This window comes from Dipodomys spectabilis, unplaced genomic scaffold, assembly GCF_019054845.1.
Source record: "Dipodomys spectabilis isolate Male_0828 unplaced genomic scaffold, ASM1905484v1 ptg000202l, whole genome shotgun sequence".
Taxonomy (NCBI): domain Eukaryota; kingdom Metazoa; phylum Chordata; class Mammalia; order Rodentia; family Heteromyidae; genus Dipodomys; species Dipodomys spectabilis.
Window position 1 is genome coordinate 769,873 of NW_024870879.1, and position 23,646 is coordinate 793,518.

A 23,646-nucleotide genomic window follows, 5' to 3' on the forward strand; every position below is an offset into this window, starting at 1 on the left:
ATGCTTCTAGTGTGTTCTAGATACTTAAGGTTGGAGACACAAAGCACTCATAATTATTAGGTCATTTTATAGACCAAAGGAGCAATGCAGAGAGTATGAGGATCGTTCCAGCTTGCGGTCCTCTCATCCTGACACAGTAAATTCACTACAGCTCAATGCAGTGACAAATCTGGCATGTCCTGTGGACATTTGCTCCCAAATCCTGTGGCACTCATTTCTCACTTTTGGCTTCAAACCTGTGACTAGAGGAGAAGATGAGGAGAGAAAATCCTCAGAGAAAGCAGCTGTAAAGAACATTGGGGTAGTTTACTTATAAATTCAAACCACTGGAATGACACTGTTAAGAAGTCATATTGTCCCGATTAAAAAATGAAGAAGAAGAGAAAGGCAGGTGCCAGTGGTTGCTGACTGTAATCCCAGCTCATGAGGAGGCTGAGATGTAGATAATCTTAGTTTGAATCCAGCCAGCATAGGAAAGTCCCTGGCATTGTTATTTCTGAGAGATCACAGAAAAACCCAGAATTAAGGTTGGAACTCAAGGTTAATGCAATACCCTTGAGTAAAAGGAGCTCAGGGAGTATGCCTAGGCTCACAGTTCAACCCCAGGACCTGCAGCAATGATGGACCTATGATGCCTCTCCCAGGATTCTAGAAGCTTGGGAAATCCAAGCATATGTCTGGTATCACAATGCTTCCTGTCATATGAGTCTGGTGAAGCTCATCAGGTTTTGAAATGTTTCACTTCTCTTAGTTGGGCCCTGGGTGGCTAGGTTTTGGGGTTGAATGCAGGGCCTAGGTGCTGACCATGAGCTCAGAGCAGAAGCGTGCGTGCACACACACACACACACACACACACACACACACACACACACACATACACACATACACACAGATCAGAAATGAAGCTGTGGCACAAAATGGTAAAGCTCTGGGCTTCTGCTCTGAGCTCTTGGTCTCAAGATGTAGACTAAGGATTTGTGTGGAGCACCTCCTTGGCGAATCCTTGAGGAAAGCCACTTGAAGCCTCCTCAGGAGATTGCTGTTCAAAGCCAGCCCAAGCAGGAAAGTCTTTGAGACTCTTATCTCCAAAAACCAACAGAAAACCAGAAGTGGAGCACTGGCCCAGACGGTAACTCCAGCTTTGAGAGAGAAAGCCCAGCAGGAAAAATAGGGCCAGACCAGGCAAGAAAGTTTGGAAGGTGCTTATGTCCAATTAATGACCAGATGGCTTGAACTGGAGCTGTTGGGGTGGTAGAGCCTCACTCTTGAGCAAAACAGCTGAGGAACGCATCGGGCTTTGAGTTTAAGCACTAAGATGGCCACAAAATAAATTAAAAAAAGAGAATACCAAGTTATGTATCAGTGCCCTACCTACTTATGTGTGTATATTACCACCCTGAGTGCAAACAGACCATATTCAATGCTTCTGCTTTATTTACTGATTTATTTTTAGATATACTCGTTGCACATACTGCATCATTCTCTTCATTTCAAGCACATGGCTTTTCTCTTCTAGGGTTCCAGACCTGTGTCTTTATATGATGCACACTTAAGCTCTCAGCAGCCTTTATTTACATTTTATTATGAGGCCAAGGCAGAGACAGGCACAAATAATGCAGGGGAAGAAAAGGCTAGGGCTCATAGAAATAACCAATATTCAGAAAATTTAACTTGGGGACGTAAAATTGGAGCATACTTATGTAAAAACTACCAGGAAGGAAAAGATGAGGGGGCTAGGAATGTGGATTAGTGAGAGAGTGCTTGCTTAGCATGCAAGAAGCCCTTGGTTCGATTCCTCAGTAGCACACAGAAAATAAGCCAGAATTGGTGCTTTGTCTCAAGTAGCAGAGAGCTAGAGACAGTGCCCAGGCCTTGAATTCATCCCAAGAACTAGTAAGAGATCACTAGGTACTTAGGTAGGTAGGAAGGTAGGTAGGTAGGTAGGTGGATAGATAGATCTTGGACGTCAGGAGGAAAGAAGGGAATACTTCCCAGTGTGAGGCCTTCTGCAGGGTGCCAGGCCACCACATTGTCTTCACACAACCACAGAGCAGGAAGACTGTCTCTGTCCCACTTCTCAGGCAGACGAAGTTCCCAGAGCCAAGAGGGCAGAGCCAGGTTCTAACTCAGGTGCTTGGAGACAGAAGAGAAAGGGCCCTGCTTCTCCTTGGACTGGGAATTTGCATTAATGATGTGCAGAATGAAGGAAGGAGAATGGACTGGCAGAGGTAGAAGAACGGTCTTTCAAATCTGACAGATGGAGAGTCAAAACCCCACTCCTTAAGACAGAGAGCAGGGTTTTTCTTCTCTGTTCATCCACTCTCCCCCACTAAACTGGCTCTCTATTGTTAACCTAAAGATAGCCTGAGGCTCCCTTCACTTGAGGGAGAAGGTTAATCAGTCATTGTGTGAAGAGACTGAGAAAAGCCTGACCCTGATGTAAGTCTAACAAATGTTTCAAGGATCCCCCCATTGCTAGCTGTGCCTGGAATGCATGAAGTGCTTTTGCAGCTGACTTCCCTGTTGATTATGTACATTCTGCCTCCTAATCCTGCAGGCCTAGGTCTCTTCACCTAGCATGTCTTTTGAAACTGTTTACTGTCTTTCAAATACAGTGTTACACTGTAGTTCTTCCTACTAACACGGCTAGGGCTTGGATCCTGAAAACTTCATTTGAACCCAGGATGGGTCAAAAATGTTTCTTTTCTGCTTCTATAGCTCAAGAATTCTAAGAACATTTAGAGTGCAAGTAACTTCTCATCACCAAGAGAAACACAGGAAGCTCTTGAACATCTGACATTTCAGAATTGGAAGTTAAGAGTGTCCTAGACTTTCCTGCTCTGGCTGGCTTCACCCTGTGATCCTCAGATCTCAGCCTCCTGAGCTAGGTGACGGGTGAGACACTGCTGTTCTGCTTGTTTCAGAAGTGTAATGACATCGACAATACAAGTCAACTGCTCATCACAAAGTGCTTGGGGAGCATATTAAGTCTTTCAACATTGGACCTTTCAGAACCCCGTAGGACACAGGTTATAATGCTAGAGTCTGAGAGGCTGGGCATATGGATCTGCTACACTTGAACCTTGAGCTCTGCCTTGAATTCTGGTCTACATCAGCGGTCTACATCAATGTTCTCCTAATTAGCAAATAGGAAAAGTACTTTGATTAACCCTTACTTTTTTCCAGTTGTGTGAATTAAATGTCTAGACACTTTTCCTGAGCAAGGCAAACACTGCACCACTTGATCCACAGCACCACGTGGGCTTTTGTTGGTTCATTGGAGATAACAGTCTAACAGGTTTTCCTTGTCTAGGCTGACTTTGAACAGTGGTCTTCAGATCTCAGCCTCCAGAGGAGCTAGGGTTCCAAGTGTGAGCCACTGGCATCTGGTCTATTGTTTTTGACAGTCTTGGGGCTTTTTTTTCTCAAGGCTAGCGCTCTACCACTTGAGCCACTCCACATCTTCTGGCTTTCTGAGTATGTGGCACTGAGGATTCAAACCCTGGCATTCATGCAAGCTGAGTGAGCTCTTTACCACTAAGCCACATTTCTTGCCCCACCATTACAATTTTATCCCTCAACTTGCCTATCCTCAAGAAAATATTTCTGACTATAAATCATCTAAAGAGAGCACTCTAGTAAGGTGTCCAAAAGTAAAACACAGCTCACACTTGAGTGAGACTCTAAACGTGAAGACTGTGACAAATGTCTCCATTTAATTATGTATCATGTTTCAACATTTAATTTAATATTAATGAAAAATGAGTTATAATATCCTAAATTATTGTGTATAATTTTATAATGTATGTTCAAAATGTAATAAATATTATGTGTATAATAAAACAATAAATTAATGACTCAAATAAAAATAAAATACAAAATCAATAGTAATCATAATATGTAGTAAACATACATATGTAAGTATATATCATATATTACACATGTATAGAAATAGTTTTTCCATTGCAGGGCCTTCATTCGGGCCCTGGGAACTCTAGCCTGAATTTCTTTTCCTCAAGGACAGTGAGATTCGCCTTCACCCATGGTGCAAAAGAGTTACCTGGACAGTGAGATCAAATCCCAGCAATGGCAGAAATACTGGCCCCAGTTCCAAGACTGAGACTTAATTTTTTTAATGGAAGCAGGTATGTTTATTCAGTTTCATACTGAACATTAAACAAAAATACAGTGGAGAATTTTGTACAGCTATTCAGATATCCTTCCTTTACCCCTAAAGTGCTTCTCTGAGAACTACATTGTTTCTTTTTTTGTACATTTTTATTGTAAATATGTTGTACAGAGGGGTTACAGTTACATGAGCAAGGTAATGAGTACATTTCCTATTGAGCACTGTTGCCTCCTCCTCTGTATTCTTCCTACCATACCTTCTCTCCCATCTCCACAACTACTCCCCCTGCCCTGGTCAGTGACTTATTTTTTTTTATTTTTGGCTTGGCACAGGGTTTGAATTTAAGTAGTGGCAATGCTGCACCTTCCCACACATTGCTACAGATTTACCAAGACCCTGAGTTCAAATCCCAGGCTAGGAAAGAAAACTGGCAGAAATTCCAAAAAAGAGAGCTTTATTTTTTAATTTAATTAATTAATTAATTAATTTTTTTCTTTTTTTTTGGCCAACCATGGGGCTTGAACTCATGTCGTGGCAACTCTGCCTTAGCTTCGATCACCCTAGGCTGGGGTGCAGCACCTGGACCCATATTAGATCAGGGGATCCTAGGACCAGAGGGCTTGCAAGAAGAAAAAAAAAAGTTGGAAACCACAAAAAGTGGTGAGCTGCAGAGGGCTGGAGGGTTTTGCGATTTTTTCTTTGCAAGGTGACTATCCTGGGTCTTAATTGCCTGGTTGCAAACTGGAGCTGACCTGCCATTGCTGAAAGCTGGCGGGCTATCAGGGAAACCATAGTCCAACCTGTTAACATAGGTTTCTGGTTCAAACCCGTCCTGACACCTACCAATGGCAAGAGATCGCAAGGGACTTGTTCCTATGCATATGAATAACAATTGAAAGAGTAGTTCATGCAACAGTTGAGTCTAAAATTGGATGCTGCCCACCCATGTATGGAAATATAGATCCTTGGTTTAATTATGAATTTATGACTATATTGTCCCCCACCAGGGCTTGATCTCAGGTCCAGGGAATGGCCTAGCTCTTAGTGGCTATAGGCTGGTGTGCTCACCATGACCCTTTCACCAATTGGGTCTGCTAGGCCTTGAATTCAAATCTTTGCACAGCCAAAAGTTCATTCTGATGTGAGAATCCAATCGATCTACCTGTTTTCATCTCCTGTGAAAGTCCTGGGTCTCAGAGAGGATGGAGAATGCTATATAGGCAACTCTACAGCCATAAGAACAGGTTGTTATCCATGTCATCACAGTTATACCTATCACCATACTCAGTAAAATACACAATACGAAGTACACCGAATGCAAGATGCTGCCCAAACATATATGTTAATATAGATCCTATGTTTAAATAATTAATTTATGGCTGTCGTGGGGGCACCCTGAGGATCAATGTCAGATCCTGGGAATGGCCTAGCTCCTTAGTTGCTCACAGGCTGGTTTGTTCACCTTGACCTATTCACCAATTGGTCCTGCTAGGCCCTGAGACAGATCCCAGCACTACCAATAAGTGGATCATGAAGTAAGAAACTGAGTGTGAAAATTATTTTCCTTTTCTCTCAGAGTCCTGGGTGTTAGGCATGATGGAGAACATGTCTACAAATCTAGATGCTATGTGATAGTATATCATCAATGTAATAAATGGAGTGGGTGTCATCGTAGTAAATAAAATCAATGGTAAATAAATGAATAAAAAAATACAAGGAACAACCACACCAAACATGTATGGACTGAACATCTATAGGTAAGTATACATCCTATCTTTACAATGTATATAGATAGTATGCTTTCCAGAGCTGGGGCTTGAATTCGGGCCTAATGAACAGACCTGACTTTCTTATCTTCAAGTATGGTAAGATTCCCCTTCATCCACAGTGCTGCAGATGTACCCAGACCCTGAGTTCAAACCCAAAACCGGGCAGAATAAACAGCGGGAATTGCAAGCCAGGGAGCTCATTTATTTTTTATTTTATTTTATTTTATGCTCAGCACGGCACTTGAACTCACGTCGTGGCAACTCTGCCTCAGCTTTGATCACTCAAGGCTGGGATGGAGCCACTGGACCCACAGCTGCTCCTGGGATCCTAAACCCCCAGGCCTTGCAGGGAAAAAATGCACAGAAAAATGTTGTGAGATAGCTTTTTATGTTTTCTTCCTTTGTACGGTGACCCTCCTGGGTCTGAATGACACTGTTGCAAAGGGTACTTCACCTTGCATTGCTGAAGGCTGGCAGAATACCGGGGAAGCCATAAGCCCACGTGGCAAGGTAGGTCCTGATTTCGAATCCCTGTCCTGACACAACCAATGCCAGGAGATACTAAGAGACTTGTTCCCATCCATAGAAATAACAATGGAATGTTATCAATGTCACGGTTGAATAAGTTGATTGTAAATGATGCTTCTATAAAATTAGCATAATTTTAGGAGGCTGATTGATTTTATTTAATATTATGAAGCATTAGAAGAATACTATCACTTACAGGAACACAATAATTTCAAGACACTGATTGATTTCATTAATAGTTTAAGGATGAAAACAATAACAATAATTACATGGAAGCATAATAAATACCCAAGAATTGGTACAAATGTAGTCTATATAAGTGAATAATGGACAGACATCTCTGGCGTGCTATAAAGATATATATTTATTAGTATACTTCCATCTGTGTGACAATCTGTTCTTATTTTGTCAACCCCTGGTGCTTGATCTCAGGTCCTAGGAACTGCCTGTCAGCTCAATTTGCCCCAGGATGGCGTGTTGACACTCACCCATTCATGAATTTGGCCTTGTAGGCCATGAGTTCAGATGCCAGCACTCCCAAACAATGAATCGTGGAGTAAGAAACTGATGTTGACACATGTTTTCCTTTACTGTGAATCTTCTGGGTGTCAGGTATGAAGTGGAATACATATGCAGACCTATATACTATATATTCAATGTAATCAATGTTCTATGTGTCATAATAGTCAATAAAATAAACGGTCAATACATGATTAAAACAAAAAATAAAATGAAAAACTCCACTGAATGCAATATGGAGTCAACATATGTATATAAATATAAATCATATATGTAAATTGTAGGATGTTTTCTAGTGGTGGGGATCAATTTCAGGCCTAAGGAACAGACTTGAATTTCTTGTCTTCAAGGAGGAAATCTTCCCCTTCCCACACAGTGCAACAGAGTTACCCAGACCATGAGTTCCAATCCCAGTCTTGGCAGAAAAAATGGCACCTTTATAGTATATGAGGTCCAATTCTTCGGTATTTCATTATGGCTCCATTTTATGAATGTGATTGTTTAAATGCTTAATAAAGTATTAATTAAAATCGGTCAGTGTCCTATAATATAATTGTGCTTAGAATAACTCAACAACTGCTCATTAATTCATGACATTAATCACATTCCATTGGTAATCATATGGATAGGAATGGATTTCTTAGTATCTCCTGCCATTTGGAGGTGGCAGGACCAGGATTCGAACTGTGGGCTCCAGCTCCCACCACTTATCCCACCACCCTATCCGAGGATAGGGAAATCATAAGGCTGTCCAAGAACATCAGCAAGACCAATGATGAGGCAAGCAGCAGTGGCTCTCAGCAATCCTCCTTGTTACTTACAAGGCTGTGATGGGAGAATCAAAGTCATCCTAAGTAGGAAAGTCCTTGAGACCCCTGTCCAACTTCAGTGCCAACAAAACCAGAAGTAGAGCCGTGTAGCTCTTGTGGTAGAGGTCTAGCCTTGAGCAAAAGCAGCTCATGGGCTGTGCCCAGATCCTGAGTTCAAGGTTTGGGACTGACAACAAACAGACATACACAAGAATCTGTGCAGCCATCTGAATAAAGCAGGTCATGCTCTTGTGCCCAACTGAATTGGACATAGTTCCCAGAAAATGTGGCTGGGGGAGTTGCTGTCATCTTGACTCTGCACATGCTGCCTGCATCACAGGATTCTGGCCACAACCCCATTCTTTCATGTTTCTTTCTGACCAATGGAATACAAGAATTGTGGCCATGCCCACATTCCATGCTGCCCTGTACCCCCGGGATTCCCTCAGTTGGTTGTCACCACTACCAGCAGTTGAAGAAGTTAGAGGTGGCTGAGTAGTGAGCAAGAGACTTGAAGCTACTTTGGAGTAGGAAATTGATGTACCCTCCTGCTTCCCAGCCCCCTCCTCTGCTTCCTCCAAGGCACCACATTTCAAACCTCAGGTGTTAGCAAGCTTCTGGTAAGCTTGCAACCCTGACCTGGTCCCGGCCCCTTGTCCTCTGCTCTGGACCTGAGTGTCTGCAATGCCCCCTCCATTGCTGCTCACTCCATCATGAGCATCAGCCAACAACTTTTCCCAGCAGCACAGGTGAGTGGCCACCCAGTGGGCCTGCACCGTGCGACACTCGTACCTGGAGACCCCCCCCAGGTCCCAGACTTGCACCTCCCTCATACCCAACAGTCCAGCCAGGGCTCTGCCACTAATGCGCCAAAAGGGTAGGGGGTGGGTGTCAACCCGGGGATCCCACCCCCATCCCTAGCGGCCAATGTCCCAGGAAAAGGGCAGATGCAGTGATGGGTGAAGAGGGGACGCCACATCGTGTGCACAGGGGGCGCCACATCGTCCCTGGCCTGGAGCAGTGGGAGACACAGAGCCATGCATCTGCACCCTTTTTCTCCCTAGTGGGAACTTGGTGGCTTTAGTCAAAGGTGGGGAGCAGCACCTCCACACCTGCCTTCTCTGGTCTTTTCTTTTTTTCTTTGCATGAGGGTTGTTGGATGCATAAGATAGACACCCCCCTTGCTGTTTGAGCCCTTGTCTTCTGTGCTTGGTCATCCTTTCACCTGAAGAGGGTCCCAGAAAAGCCCAGGAAGGAGGTGAAGGGCGCTGGGGTCAAAGCAGAAGGTGAATATCTGGGAGGAATACCCCAACCCCCCTCACACATACACCTGGCCTGTTCCCTTACCCCTCAGCTGTAAACAGTTCTCACAGGATCATCACCAGCTCTGCCAGCATGTGCTGGTGCTCTTGTTCCATTTGATTTCCTTGTCCTCCCCAAGAATCCACCAATTAGCCCAGGAGAGTGTAGGTTAGAAGTAAGGAGTATGTCGATGTATGTATCCTTAGGAATCCATCCATTTCCCTCCACCCCTGGTCAGACACCCCTCTGAGGTCACCATGACCCTCTGCTAGTTTCCTTTTCCAGGCTCTGAGGAGACACCTGTCTCAGGACTCCTTCACCCAGCATCCTGGCCTAGGGTTTTGGTGAATGTGGAGTCAAGGCTGGTTGTTCCCAAGGGGGACGATCTGGCCCTGGAGAAAGGGAGAGGCGTGGTGGTGCTGTTTCATTTGAGTGGTGCTCCCCTTGGGTGGGAGCCCCTGGTTCTCTCAAGGGAACCTCCATGCTCCAGCTTGTACATTGTGCCAGATGAGGAATGAACAGAGGCACTTCTGAGTCATGTGTGTGTGTGTGTGTGTGTGCATTAGAGAGAGAGAGAGGGAAAGAAAGAGAGATCATCTTTCTACTTGTACATCCTGACAGTGCTCAGGTGAGTGATCAATTGGCAAATTTCAGGTGCTGCATGGATGAGTCTTCTGTCACCAGTCTGGATTTGTGTGTGTGTAGAAGTGGGTTGCAACAAAGATAGTCGGACCCTTTGGTAACTTTTCCTGCTATCTTTGAGGGCTTCACAGCTGAGGTCTAGGGGCATGGAAGGGTAAGGTGCTTGAAGGGGACTCATCATCATTAAATTACAAGACCAAGGGATTTGTATGCCCTGGAGCTGTCTACTCCCTTGGGTCTGGTTGGTGGCAGTGGGAGCTTGAGAGGACCTGGGAGTGTGTCCCACAGGGGGTGGTTTCCCAGGGGGACAGATTGTGTGGCCAGAACTTAGTAAGGATCTGCACCCTGCGAGTATGGAGTGCACCAGCATAGGTCAGAATCCGGGTCTTCTCACCATGATGTCTGATGGGTGACGCCAACCCTATTTTAAATCTTGACCTGTGATATTCAGATCTCAGACTCCTGAGTAGCTAGGATTATAGGCATGAGCATCTGGCACCGGCCTCGGATTCTTTTTGGTATATTAGGGTTTGAACTCAAGGCCTTATGCTTGCCAGTCAGGTCTTCCACCATGTGAGCCAAGCCTTTCTGTCTTGGGCATTTCCAAGATAGAGAGTAATATATGGTCAGGCTGGGCTGGATCATGGTCCTCCTATCTGACAGGCATGCTCCACCAGGCCTGGTCCTCTGTAGTTGGGATAGTAGACATGTAGCACCATGTTCAGGCATCGGTTTAGATGGATTATCTCAAACTCTTAGTGCACGGCAGCCAATTCTTGACCACAGGCCAAGCCTGGGTTAGGCCTCAACCATTGAACCTCAGTCTCCTCTTGGGACAATTGTGAGGAAACAAGGGATTTATACAGAGGGATCTCTGGCATAGGGCACAGAGGGAGCGGCCATCAGATACCATTCTTGGCAATTCTGTGAGCAAATGAAAGGAAGATACCTGGAAAAGGCTCAGGTGGAGCCTGTTATTAATCATGGAACAGTTGAGGGATTGTGAAACAAAACATAGCTCTCTTTCATCCTTACCTTATCCCCATAAGGAAGGGAATCCTTCACTGTGTTCAGTTTTGCAGCTGGGGATACAGAGGCAAGGAGAAGCCAGGTGACATACTCATGACCTCCAGTTCACAGGAATCCTGGCCTGACTTCTCTGCCATGCTCCCAGGGACAATGAGTGCTATTATTGTCAAGAAGTCCAATTCTTGTCAGTCTGGGTCTTGAACTCTGGTCCTGGGCGCTGTCCCCAAGCTCCTCAGATCAAGGCTCGCACACTACTACTTAAGCCACAGCACCGCTTCCAGTTTTTTGGTGCTTCTTTGGAGATAAAAGTCTCACAGACGTTCCTGCCTGGGCTGGCTGTGAACCATGATCCTCATATCTCAGCCTCCTATGTAGTTACGATTAGAGATCTGAGCCATGGGCACCCGGCTTAAGTGTAATTCTGACTTTCTCTCTTTCTCTCTCACAGGAAATGGTTTAATGCGTGCTGGAGGAGGTGGCCCAGCGTCCCCATGTGGCTAGAACCCAAGGTGGCCCTCTCATTCTGGAGGTAGGCTGTGGGTTAGGAGCTGTCTTGCTCAGCCTGTTTAACCAGGTCTGTGAGGTAAGCCCCTCTGTGCCCTGGCTAGACCATGACGGTTATTCACTGTCCATCCAGCCTTACTGGACTTAGTATTGTTTTGTATGTCATTTTCTACCACCTGGCCAAAATTATGATACATAGTTATGGAATGAAAATGTAATGCCATCTTAAGAAAGTCATTTAGGGCTCTGGGAATGTGACTTCATGTTGTGGTGATTGCCTAGCATGCATGAACCCCTGGGTTCAATTCATCACAGAAAAACACTGAAAGTGGTGCTGTGCCCCAAGTGGTAGAGTGATGGCTTTGAGCAAAAAAAAAAAAAAAAAAAAAGCTCAGGAATAATTCCCTAGCCCTGAATTTAAGCTCCCTGGACTGTCAGAAACAAAACAAAACAAAACAGTTAGTAAATGCAAAATAAAGAACACATACTTGGAATATATAATTGCTCCTTCCATATTGATACCTGACAGCAGTCCCTAATTCATGCATTTTGCCTATATTAGGATACTGTGTTGAAAAAAAATGTTTTGTTCATTAGATCACTGCAGTTAATGCCAGGAATGTACTTAATGTCAAGGGAAGGTGAATTCTGGAAATTCAAAGATTCCAGGCTTTTGAGAGGTCACTGCTAATCACAGAGAAGGCTAGTCTAAGTGAGATTTGGAAATCTTTTTGGTCAGTCATGGCACCAAAAAGGCAGAGGCTAATTAACATTGTGATAGAAGAGAAGGAATAACTCCAGATGGAAGGAATAAATGATAGTAACTAACGTATACCAGAAACTGTCCTAGGGAAATATTTTTGGTTATTGAAGAACTAGTTATCAACTAGGCTTATACCTCATTGCCTTTAACATTCTAAATCTCTTAGGCTAGCTCTTAATATCTGTGTGATAAATGTATCTCCTTCTATGCTGTTCTTTCATACCTGATCTCCTTTGCTTTCTAAAAATCTCAGTCTTTCTATATTACTCTATGAATATTGTCTAATACTAAATAACACCTACATAGATGGCATAGGATGCTAATGTAAGAGTCCCATAGCTCATGAGTCATTAATATAACAACATGGAAAAATGAGGACATATTTATTCCTACCCCAATTTTTGTGAAAAGCTGCAATGTCATCATTTGATTCAAATTTCCATTCTTTGTCTACATAGTGTCATTAAGTACACATAAATGCAAATATGAGCCAGGTGCTGGTAGCTTAAGCCTGTAATCCTAGCTACTCAGAAGGATGAGACCAGAGGATTGTGGTTCAAAGCAAGCTTTGTCAGGAAAGTCCATGAGACCCTTATCTTCAATTAATCACAGAAAACCCAGAAGTGGTGCTGTAGCTAAAGTGATAGTGTGCTCAAACTGGGATGAAGAGGTGAGGGACAGCGCCGAGGATCAGAGTGAAAGCACCATGACCAACAAAAAAAGTGCAAATATGACTTTCAGTTTCCCCAAAAGGAATGAAAAGGTCAATAGTAATCTTTCCAAGCATAAAAAATAATTCCAAAATGATTCAGTACACCTACTTTTGCTGAGTTATTTAAGTTATGGCTTCTTTGCTGGGAATATTCTTTTCTTTTAAAAATTGTCATATATTAGCTTTATAATAAACTTCATCGAATATTTCTTTTTTCAAAAGAGAAGTCCATACTGTTGATCTCACTTGTCTTTCTTACTGTCTTAGTTCAAAGCCAACCCAGACAGAAAAGTCTGTGAAACTCTTATCTGTAAATAAACACTAAAAAAGCCTAAAGTGGAGTTTTGGCTCAAGCAGTAGAGTACTATTTTTGAGGATAGGTGGGCAAGAAAGACAACTGTTCAGGGACAGAGTCCAGCCTCTGGGCTCAAGCCCCAGAACCAGGGCAAACTAAACAAACAAGCAAACACAAACAACCCCTGATATTTCTTTGGGATTCTCCTTAAAGGGATACTGGTCTGAGAAGAGGCTGCTTGTGCCGATCATACTCACATGATCCTGCTTTTTTGGAATTCTTATTGCTATGGAGAACTCAGGACCAGACTAAAGGAAGTGATAACTGACTCCTGCAAAAAGAGAATCATCTCAGGGGTGATTATCCATCCATAAGACACTTTTAAACCTCCATGTCTTTGTTTCTTTGCAGTAGAACAATTTTAAAACAATGTTATTAGGGGATGGGAATGTGGTTCAGTGGTAGAGTACTTGCCTTTCATGCATGAGGCCCTGATTTTTCAGTACCACATAAACAGAAAAAGTCAGAAATGGCGCTGTGGTTCAAGTGGTAGAGCACTATCCTTGAGCTGAAGAGCTGAGGGAGAGCGCCCAGGTCCAGAGTTAAAGCCACACAATTGGCAAAAACAAATACAAACTAACTAAAAAAAACAACAATGTTAATTTCTTTTATTCTATGCTGGCTTTCACATGGCATATTATTATCTTTTGTAATACTCTCAACTAGAAGTTTACAGACAAGTTTATATGAATAAAAAACACACTGGAAAAAGCAAGGGACAGAGTTTCCTTAAAGCCTTGGGATTCTTTTCTTGTAAAGTAAAAAGGAAAGCAGAAGTTAATTTGAACTCTATCATTCCTCTATGTTCAATTCCTCTCCTGGGATCAGTTTCCACAAAGTCCAGTTACAATCATTGGTGCTTCTTGAGGTCTAAGGAATGTTTTCAGGCTTCATTGAACTAACAGAACGACACTTTTGGACATGAGGTAACAGGTGTTTCAGAGAAAACTTAGTAAAGAGAAAATATATTTATATTGCTTATAAATACATTATCCATGAGTACATTTAGTTCAAACTTCATAATTACTCTGCAAATTAAGCCAAATTTTAAATGGGAAGAAGGTCCTCAGATCATTCTTTTTGTGAGTGTATATGCTGTGCATTATTTCCCTAGTGCACATGAGTTAACAGTAAGCGAAACATTTGCAATAATAGGAGAAAGAGAAGTTCTGTGTTTAAGTATAAGGGTTCAATACACTATAGAAGACTACAAATATGACAACATCAAAACAATAAAGCCAAGTCCAGTATGTAGATTTATGGGAGTGTTCCTAAGTGGAATATGAAGTATGAGGCTTTTCCCTTTCTAAATCACGCTTGCTAATCGGATGAATTTTTAAAAGTAGAATGGAAGAATAATTCTGGTTCCAAAGCAAGTCAGCTATAAGGGCATGGATTTAACTGGAAAAAAAGTCCATCTTGAGAGAGCAGGGATTATAATAGCAATGAACTAGTAGCTAAGATCACATTTCTTTTTCTTTCCTTTACTTGCATTTTGTTGTTGTTGTTGGTCTTGGCACTTGAACTCTGAGCCTGGGCGCTGTCCCTCTGCTATTCAGCTCAAGGCTACTGCTCTACCACTTGAGCCACAGTGACACTTCCAGTTTTCTTGTAGTTAATTGGAGAAAATAGTCTCTTGGACTTTCCTACCTGGGCTGGCTGTGAACCCCAATCTTCAGATCTCTCTACCACCTGGCGTAAGATCACATTTCTAACAGTGTACACTCAGCATATGCAATGTATATGTTCATCTATCTTTCTATGAATTTTTGAGTTAAAAATCTGGACTACAGCTTAGACTTTTCACTCACAAAAATGTTTGTAGTTTAAAAGTCGATACTTCTGGAGAAATAAAACCTATGAATGTAAAGGAGTCTGGCAAGTTCAGTTTGCATGCAGCCTGGGCAGAACAGTCTTTGCCACACTACCAGCCAAAACCTGGATTGGAAGAATGTCTCAGGTGATGGAATACCAGTCATGAGCAAGATTGATGAATAAGAGCTTGAGGCTTTTGCATACATACATACAAACACACACATACACACAGAGGCACTTATATGTGCACACAAAAATACAGAAATGAAACAACTCTTAGAATATTCAGAAAAGTTTTAAAAAAGCAATAGAAAATATGTCCTGAGTAAGAATTAAGAGATAAATTTTAATATTAGAAAGTCCTCAAGTGAACTTTCTTCAAAAAAGTTTGAGACTAGCCGGGCGCTGGTGGCTCATGCCTGTAATCCTAGCTACTCAGGAGGCTGAGATCTGAGGATAGCGGTTCAAAGCCAGCCCGAGCAGGAAAGACCGTGAGACTCCTATCTCCAATAAGCCACCAGAAAACCGGAAGTGGCGCTGTAGCTCAAGTGGCAGAGCGCTCGCCTTGAGCTGAAAAGCTGAGGGACAGCGCCCAGGCCCAGAGTTCAAGCCCCACGACCGACAAAAAAAAAAAAAAAGTTTGAGACTATTACATAGGTAGGGACGAGGAATAGTAAGAGAGTTAAGTAATTATTAATTAAAAGGATGGAATGAATCAGAGATACCAGCAGGTGCATCTGAAAATGATCATATCCTGTGTCAAATTTAGAAGATCTTTGAAAATAGTACATAAACACTCTGAGCAGTCATTCTAGTGGATAATATCATTGGAGAAGTTCAGATTTGCTAGTCTATGTCTAGATTAAATAAACCAACAATCTATGGCAGGGCAATGTGATACAAGCTTGGAATTCTAGTACTCAGACTAAGGCAGGAGATTAGAGAGTAGAATTAAATAGTGATACTTTCCCTGGACCAGGTAGTATAATTTTGTCTAATAAAACAAACCAAACAAGAAAGGAATACACAGTTGCAAGTTTGGGCTAATTTTGTCATTATGTTTTGAAAAGTCAACATTCCTATTGAAATGTAACTCGTATATAATCTTCAGTTGTGTTTTAAAAGCTCTCTTCATTACAGAACATTCCCAGATTCCAAATGGCTCATGATTCCCACCCAAAATTTGAAAAAGTAAGTAAGCATCATTCTGTTGGATTCCAAAGAAATGACGAAGGATTACAAAATCTTAAGCCTAGAGAAATAGCAAAGTTCATCAAATGCAGGACTTTGTAGATCTTGCTAAATTAGAATTTAGAGTTAAAATAAATATTTTAGTTTTGTTTGTAATTTAATATTTTATAGGATGCTACAAAATTCTTTTTAAGTAGAGGGTTTAATTGACAAATTCACAAATGTTTCTGGCATTCTATTTGCCTAGAATATGCTTTCAAGAGAGTTATAATTAGATCTTAGTTAATAGATAATTCCAACAGTTCATGTATAAGATGATAATGTAAATAATCTAGACAGAGTTGCCAACAAATCAATATTAATCTATAAATATAGAAAAAAATGCAATTTTTGAGGATTTTGTATGACATTGTATGAAGAGAATAATTGTGTGACATCTTCTTTCTTCTACCTATAGGTAACACAGGAAGCAAGTTCCTTAATTACCTGCCTCTGTATACAATGAGAAAAATGCTACATTTGGGATTTGTTTTTGTTTTATTGGTTTGTCCTAGGGCTTGATATCTGGGCCTGTAAACTGTCTCTGAGCCTGTTTATAATCAAGGATCCTGCGCTACCACTTCAATCTCAGTGCCACTTGTGTCTGACTTTTTCTGAGTTTATTGGAGATTTCAACCATAATCTTCTGACCTTAGCATCCTGAATATCTGTGATAGTTTAAAAAGTATAAAAATGAATAACATTTGCAAGTGTTCTGATCTCAAGAATCTCACTAGGGGAAAAATGATGCAACTCAGTTTATTGTAGTATTCTTTCCAGAACAAGGAGTGCATCACATTATCAGAGGTGTAGTATTTTTCACAATAGAGATAAGCTATTCATGATGTGAATTAAGGGAATTTTAAGGTGCACTTTACAAGTTGGAAACTATTGGACTAGGATGACTTTATAGCATAAATCTTGGGATTGATGGTCATAGAAATAATAGCTTACTCTGATAAAATTTGCTTACTCTTGAAGAATTAATTACAGATGCTTCATAATTTTTTCCTCTACGAGAATGCGGCTATTTTTCTGTTGACTTCTCAATTTGTAACACTCCATTGGAAACTGCATCTATTGCAAAATTACATAACATGCAAAAAGGTACTGTTTTGAATATCTCAGGTATGGAATGTTCAGAATTTGAAAATGAGTATATATTAGTCATAGGAATTTTGAGGAACATATATATTCTGTCCTCTTAACAACTTATTTACTTTTAAAAGTTATGGGTTTCCATAGAATTAAACTGTTTTCGGTTTTATTATGAGAAACTACTATATTTATTCTTTTTTCAAAATATTGGCAAGTTCATTGTGAAAATATTGACTAGTTGGATAAAATTCAAGTTGATGACTCTCTGATAAAAAGGAGTAATCCATTCAAATTAGATGCCAAATAGTATTGACTTTTAAAAAGTTGCTACATAAAATAAAGAATAATATTTACTTTAACAATACAGTGAAATTATATTTTATGCAGCTTATTTTTTAATTTAGTTTTATTGTCAAATTGATGTACAATGGGGTCTCAGTAATAGTAAGTTACTGAATACATAACTTTTCAAACTTGTTACCCCCTCTTTCATTTTTCTCACAGTTTTCTTTCACCTCAATACTCCTCACAAGTTGTAATGTACATTTCCAACATATTGTCTTGTGAGTAATGCTATTGCATTGTCTTCCCCTTTGTCCTTTGTCTCGCCATTTTGTTGTTCCTCTTCCCTTCCCTAATTAAGGTAAATGTATACACAGGCTACCAAAATCAAATAGAGCCAAGGACAAACCATAGGGGTAAAAACCCAAAGAAAATAGAAATCACATAGTACATTAAAAACAACTGCAAAAAAAATCTCTGTTTCCATATCTTGGAGTTCATTTTGCTCAGCATCAGCTTATATCTTCATATAGACACATAAAGCCACTGGAAAATAATAGGTGCCTGGACACTATATCATGTGAACAACATGTTAGAGTTTTTGATGGTAAAGGTTGAATTAGGATTGGGGAAAACGTGATTTTGATAAAGGGATTTCAAAAGAGTTAAAAAATTATGACAGGCATATTTTAATTGTTCAAACTTTTTAACAACTTAGCCTATTAAGAAAATTGCCTGGGAAAATAGGCTTTCATGCAAATAAAGCTATGGAGACTTAGTTGAAAGGGAGAAATGTGGGTAAAGATAGCTCATTTTCACAATAAACAAACAAACTTCAGAAACCTTACTGTAAATCCTGTAGGTTCCCTTGAGAATTGTCCTTACCCAGGAAATATACTCTCACTGTGTGAAATTCAAAGTTCTTAAAAAAACCTAAGACATCAAAATTTGTGAATTGAACTTTCATTACCAAAATTATTCTTTGAAAAAGATAATTTGGGTCAAAATATTTAGGGAGAAAGTGCCCTCCAAAATGAAAGAAGGTATTGGGTTCACGCTTTTCTGTTTGTAACACTTTCCCCAATGTCTTTGCACGTGAAGCACTGAAACACAGAAAAAAAATCTGATTGGATACCCAATGATTACACATTTCTAAGCAGCTCACAAAAAATAATATCCTTATCAACATGAGGTAGTGAAGACTTCTCATTACATAAGCCAAAAAGTTGGGATCAGAAAAGAATTGAGTAAATTGAAAGGGTAAGCAAACAATGTTCTTACAAGCCCTATCTAAGCATATTGACTTCAGCAGTGGAGGGGGGCCAGAAATTTTGATATAGATTTTCTTAATATTTTTGCTACCTAAAGTGATTTTACAGAGCCTATATGGCTCACTACAATGCAGAATAGATTGAATGAAGACAGGAAAATAAATTCTATGTTCAAATGAGGCAACTTCAAAGAGTTTTAAAAGAGAAACCATGAAGATATAGAGGGGCGGGGTGAGGAGGATATCTTATAGACTTTCAGCTTCACTGGACTTGAGGCCAAGAAGCTGTGCCTAATTGGAAATCAGGCAAGAGCTAAGAGGAGGACATAGATTTAGGACTTACAAGCATTGTCTTTTGTAACAGACACTGTCACCCAAGGTATGGATGATTTAACTCTATTCTTTTCCATACATCTTGCTGAGCAAATGCAAGACCAAGAGAAAAATAATCTATTGAAATATTTTTGCAAAGTATAACTTCACTGATCCTGATATGGTATCTAAGGAGAGTCCTAAGAGAGAACATAAAAGTGGAATATACTTTGGTTTCCTCTAAGCATCTTGTTAGCAAAATATATCTTTGAGGTTAGAAGTGATTGAACCAAAAAGTAGTGGAGTACTTATTTTTGTGACACTTTAGACACAAGAAGACTTTCAAGGTAAAAGAATAAAAGTATAGCTAAATATTTGTGATCACAACTTCTTGGACTCGTTTTGTGGAGACAAAGTTTTACATTAGAGTTTGTCCTCATTAACATAGATGTTGGTTTTTTGTGGCAACCAAATGCAACGGTGAAGTTTAATGGACTCTCTTAGACAAGTAAACAGCATGGTAGAAAAAATGGCAAATAATATTTAGTAAATTAGTTTGGTTAATTACTTTGCCAGAGCAAAGAATGAAAGATATAATTCAAAATCACTACTTAAAAGTTTGACGAAAGAGTAGTGAAGAGAGATGAAAGAAAACATAGAGGACTTTTCTGTCTCCAGTGGAGTAATGGGTTCTTGATCTTGTTTCTTCCATTCTATCTTCACAAGCTATCAAGGGTGGCTGAGGACTGGATTATCCATTGCAGACAAAGAGAACTCACAGAAGAAAATATTTGCAGCAGATGTAGGTGATTCTTAACCTTAGACAATCTATTTAAATCTGTTCAAAATTCTCTGCTACCCAAAACTGCCCTCTTTGAACAGCTTTGTTTGCTTTTCCCAACACTACCCTTCATTGACTATTTAAAATTTTGAGAGGTCACATTCATCCTCTCTAGAGATTGCTGTTTGGTTGTGATTTTTGTGTGTTTTTGTATTTTGTTGTGTTTTCTAACTGAATTACAAAAGGTTTTGCAAGTGTATTACAAAAAATATGTCCATCTAATTGTCCAATGCTGCTTGATCAGAGTGACTCCTTCTATCATTCTCAACCAACCCCTTCTCCAAGATTTATTTCAGATTTACCACTTCCTTTATCACATGTGTACATTGAGTATTCTAGCTGTACATGCCCCTTGTTCCATTTTTCATTCATTCTATGCCTTTACTATTATTCCTCTCTGGTTTCAACTTCCTGATAGTCATTCTGTTAAACTGTTAATATTTTGAAAGGTTTATATACATTCCACGGAGTTTCAATCCTGCATATACTTGAACTGATGTCAGCTTATATTTCCATAATTCATTCATCTGCAATAACAATTTGCAAGACTGGAGATGTGAAGCACCTAAACATGATTTTATTCTCATCTATTTGGAAGATTAATCTTTTGTCAACAAGAAAGTTTAAATATGGCTTAGAATATATTCCTAACTACAAAATTTTATAAATGCTTTGTAAAAAGGTTTGTGATTATTTTATTTTACATGGGATAATATTTTCTACTACCTATAAGTTTTGGAAAAAGAAGAAAACCACGATTTACTACTATAGAGGAATATGGTAGAAACAGAAGACAGATTTTATGTTTGTCACATCTCTGATGAGTACCCATATTCATGACTTTAAGTCATATTTCTTACTATGTTAGATAGATAGGGAAAACATAAAACAACATATGATAAGGCATCTATTTGTGACTTCAAAATGTACCTTATTAAGTGATGAAACTTACTTTATTAGCTAGTTTTTGGGTTTGTATTATGGGAGGTTGTTCTAATTGACACATTTCTGGAAGGCACCTACTGAACAACACAAATGGTGGGTGGTACTATTTCTACACTTTAATGAATGGTTGAACCTGCTTGGCATTAGTGCTGGATAAATAAATCAACTCTATTGTAATTTGCACCCTAAACTTGAAAAATTTGTAATGTCACTATCGTCTACTTGTCAAATGTTATTTTGGTGAATGTGATTTTTAAAAGATTATTTCAAAAGGAATCTGTTTTCAGGAGATTAAATGTAGGTTGTCATTTGTTTGTGAATGATAACATTTTTATACTACAGAACCAAGTTTTACTGAAGTACCAGTATTTTGAAGCATTAACGATATTCTCAATTAATGTTTTTGTGAATTATATTTGATCTGAAGTCAAGTTTTCCTAGCCTTGGTAGACTAATTATGGATCTATCGTTCTAGGAAATAATTTTTTGGCCTACTTATGCTGGACAGAAATCTTTCAGTAATCATCAGAAGAGGGGTATTAAAAATAATTTTGTGACATTTGTGATCTTGGTCACACATATGGGCTGGTCATTTGTTTGAAAGTTTGAATTACTGTACTTTCAGATTTTGTGATCTCATCTTTCATTTTAAGTTGCACTGCATTTCACAATTGCAAACTGCTAATTCCGGTGTCATAAGGAATTGAGATGGATTTTCAATTACTTTCTGTTGACATGTTTCATGAGTCTAGGTGAGAAATCTTGCCCTTGTTATCTGATGAAGCAGTTAACTGGGACCTGGGATCCTAGGACCCATGGGTCCTGCAGAAGAGTAATACATTTTAGATATTATATCATAAAATTTGGGTATAATCAGTAGGAAGGCTTCCGAAATTGGAGAAAAATATTTTGGAATCAGTGAGTTAAAACAATAAACAGAGCAGCAGAGTAAAGTCCCTTATAGATTAGAGGAAAACAACAATTTTTTTTTACAATGTGAATTCAGAAGACCAAGAACACTTAGAAGGTATCAAAAGTTTATACCAAAGACATTGCATTGATACTTTTTATATTCAAATGTACATTCTAAACCTTATTATTTATATTCCAATCTATTAATTGTAATAAATATCTATTTATTTGTCAAATTATCAATTAATTCTAGTAAGTTTCACTGTGTGAAATAAAATATTAGCACGTATAAAGATAAAATATGTAACTATATATAATATAAGAAAAAGGCACATGTTTTTCAATGTACTGTTGTGGTTAGGGCATCAAAGGCAACTGTGTTTTAAAGTATTATTCCATTATTTCTACCTCAGTGTTGGTAGAGTTGGACCTAAAGCTTTACCATTTGTAGATTTACAGCCTAGAGGCAAGAGGAAACAATGTGATAAACATTACCAATTTAAGGCCTAATATCAAGGAGAAACATATAGACTTCTCTTGTAACTATGAAAATATTGGGTGAAAGAAAGGCAGTAGTGTAAAATCCTGCCTGGTTGGATGGTAGACTGGCCAGGACATTAGGTAATCATGCATGTCAAAACTTTTTCACCTTCTTGGTTTTAGCTACTTTTGAAATATTAGGTATAAGAAACAATTATATTTTGATAAAATACATTCTAGTCTAAACGATTCTGTCTTAATTGTTCATCTCTCTATGATCCTTTTTAACTAAGATTAGTTTTGTTCCAGTAAGACAATCTATGCTGTCAGGGTAAGATATTCTGGTTGGTCTGTTGATACATGGAAGAAGAGTAAAGGGTCAAGTAGACATTTGTGCCAGTAAGACCTCATTTAGGAATTTTAAGCTGCAGAAGTTTAGAAGGAGCTCTTAAGCAAGGCTTGCTTTGAATCCATTAGCTCCACAAAGCTAACTCAGTTGATAAATAAGTACTTGAAAAGCTATCACCTTTGGACCTAGCTATAAAGGCTTCAAAGTATGATCAAATTTAAAATGAAAAAGACTTAAAATAGTTATTGACAAAAAAATTGCAAATGTGAGCAATCGACCAAACAATATGTTGTTTCCAATATACACAGAATTTTAGAGAAGTAAGATCAATAGCATTTTTAGGAACAATAAGGTTTCCTGGTTACAAAAAGTCAACTAAGGATATATGCCTTTATAAAGATTGCATCATTAACTACTTAACTTTACAGGAACTACATGCTTCAGCAGCACATTTACCCAAATTACAACAATATAGAGATTATCATGGCACTTGCACAAGGATGATATGAAAATTTGTGAAGTATTCCATATTTTTCATTCTTCAGATGTAAGAAATGAAAAACAGTTATTAAAAAATTGATTACAAAAATACAAGTCATTATGTCAAAAATGAACTTTACAACTTTGGTGCGGGGAGGGGGCTAGTGAGGAGGATTGAGTGGGGGGGCAGAGGGAGGATGGGAAGGGATGAGAAGGGGAAACAAAGGAGGAGGCTACAATGCTTGATAAGAAATTTACTCATTATCTTGCCCATGTAATTGTAACCCCTCCGTACAGTATTTTCACAATAAAAATCTAAAAAAATACAAATGTAACAACACATATAATTCATTGAACTGAAAGTTAGTAGACATCAGTGTATTAAATCCTCACCTTAGAAAGGCCTTTTTATATCATAATCTTTACAAAACTTTTGAAAGTAGATAACATTGTCATTTTATCCCAAGGAAGTAAAATACTATAAGGACTTAGGTAAAAAAGGAATCTTAAACTTTTTCTATATGGAATGCTATCTGAAATAACATTTATTAATGAACCTATATATTATAAA

General features: G+C 39.4%; 1 pseudogene; it reads left to right on the top strand.

Moving 5' to 3' along the window:
- The first annotated feature begins 23,030 nt into the window (after positions 1-23,030).
- Positions 23,031-23,130, top strand: LOC122122046 (annotated as a pseudogene).
- Positions 23,131-23,646: the final 516 nt, after the last annotated feature.